We start from the raw sequence: 2,550 nt of genomic DNA, 5'->3' as shown, positions 1-2,550 counted from the left end.
GTATAACATTTTTTTAATAAGATGCATTTTATACAACTCCTTAACTGGTAACTGTAAATACAGAAGATTTAGTTACATGACATAGTTCCTCATTAATTTTACAGATTGCAACTCTGGCATTTACTGAACATCACTGAACTGTGTTCATCTGCGCAGCAGAATTTGACGGACCCTCCTCCTGCTGTTTTTCCACACTCTGGGGCAGAGGGGAGATAATAATGTCAGTATACTTGGAGATAGATTTACATTCTTTAGGCTACTTCACACAAACACTGGCACTCCGAATGTGTAGATCATTTGATGTGTATACACTGTATTAATATTACCTCTGTAGACCTCTCTGTGGCAGACATAGTTTCATTATCCTCATAGTCCTATGAAGACGAGCATTTGGTTAGAGTACACTTTATAATACTACCTATCATAATTTAAGCTTTATTTAGTAGGATACTTACAACAGCCTGGGGTTCTGCTGTGACAGGAGGCTCCAAAAGGCAGCTTTTACCATCAGAATCTGTTAAGACCAACAAAAAACCCAACCCAGAGTGTAATAAATGAATATATCAAAAGTAGCCTATTTAAAAAATAAAATATATAGGTAGGCCTCTTACATGTAATGAATGCACTTGTATCCTGGGGAGTGACTGGTTCTGATGAACTCCCTCCAGGAATTCCCTCAGCCACTGGCTTTCCAGTCTTCAGGCTGAGGTCCATCTCCTCTCCATGTGTCAGTGGTGGTGGTGCAGGTCCTCCACCAGTTTTTCTAGCCTCTGCCTTCTTTCTGTTGGCTGAGTAGAAGTCAAATGATTTAATTGTGTGAAAACAACATTACACCCATGTTGAAAATGCTGCTGCACTGCTATACTCTGCATGCTATTTAGTTATTTAATATGTCAAATGTTTCAAACATGTTATAGATCAAGTCATAATAAAATAAACTATTTTTACTTAATGTCAAATGTGACTGGCCAACACCACAGGCTATTCTGTGATACTCAGACACTATGTGTTTGTCAAGTTCGTCCTGTCTGTAGGACTGGCAGGGAGACTCTATAAATGGTCGGGTCTGGTTTCCTCTCACAACTGCCTGTTTATGCTGTCTACATATTCGACAGAACATTCCTAAAACCAAAAAGAAAACTGAAACAATCCCCTATTCATTCTCTATGTACTGTATTTTATCCATCTATCTACCTATGTTATGTATGTATGTAATGTAAGTATTTACTTATTTACTTACCAATATCAGTCCTGTACATCCAGGAGTATTTCCCCTCTGACAGCCAAGCTGGGCCAAAACCTGTCGTCCAATGGTGACTGGGCTTTTGCTGCTTGTCAGGAGCAGGGTGTGCAGCACTTGGGCTCTTTTCTGTACTTTCTGTAATTTTTTCCTCCACAGGTGGATCCTCATTGTGTGAGACTTGGCTTGGAGTTCCCACTGTACTGTGTGAGGAGAAGCTTGGTATTTCACCATCATGGAACTTTCCTGTCTTGTACTCAAAGGTTGACAAGTCACGTCCCTCGAGTAATGAGGCCAGTTTTACTTTGCTCCTCACACGAGTGCTCTTGGGACTGTGAATGAGAAAAACTGTTACAACTAAAAAGAATTGTTTTTTCCATCCAGTACAAACACCTCTAAATACAATTCAACATCATTAGGCTAAAACATACAACTGACACCGCTAGGTCAACAAAAACTGAACATTACTGACATTATAAAAGTAAACTAGCAGAACAGTTGTACTGGACCGCATTAGATTATACAAGTGTACCTAATGTAGTGGACACTGTGTTTATGATAGGGTATGTTCTGCCCTCTAAATTAAAAACAACTCTAAAGTTGGATGTTTTATTAAATTCTATGAGACAGTGCTTACCTTCGGTAATATACATCCTTCTTGTCGATGCTGTTACCTGAGCGCCGAACAACTTCTTTTCGTTTCCAACCCTCTCCAAGTACTGAACAGTCTTCCCATCCCTCGTCAGGATGCGATCGCTTACGGCAGGGAATATTTGGTCTGAAATTAAAAGAGGAGATGGGAATAACATGTTCAAAAGCTTTATGCCACCTGGAAAAACTAGACATCACATGCAGCCATCTAAGAAAATCATAATATGATAAGCTCACGTCTCAATACTGTGCATATGACAATAAACACTTTGAATCTTGAATCAGTGGTACTGTGTGTTTATTTTTTGTCAACAGATGGAGGCAATAGACTCTGGTGATTTTGTGTATTGTGGACAATTTGTCAGTATTGTTTATTAATACATGTACATTGTGTGGAGATTTTGTCTTTTGTATCCATTTATTAAACCAGGAAAACCGCTACAAGTTGGGGGGAGGGTCCTTTGTATGTGGATTACCAAGTTAGCCTGATAATTTTGTTGACAATTTCACATGATACCAGATCTGTTGGCTCTTCGAAAGTCTCATGGGACCTGTTGTCATGGCAATAGGTACGGAATATCAAATATGCTTGGGAGCAGGTTAGTTCTCAGGTTTTTTCAGTGTAAAAAAGATAAATTCATCACCCTCAATCAGTTACA

This window comes from Monopterus albus, unplaced genomic scaffold (assembly GCF_001952655.1).
Source record: "Monopterus albus unplaced genomic scaffold, M_albus_1.0 scaffold18.1, whole genome shotgun sequence".
Taxonomy (NCBI): domain Eukaryota; kingdom Metazoa; phylum Chordata; class Actinopteri; order Synbranchiformes; family Synbranchidae; genus Monopterus; species Monopterus albus.
The sequence above is the reverse complement of the archived record's forward strand: the minus strand, read 5'-3'. Positions refer to the sequence as shown.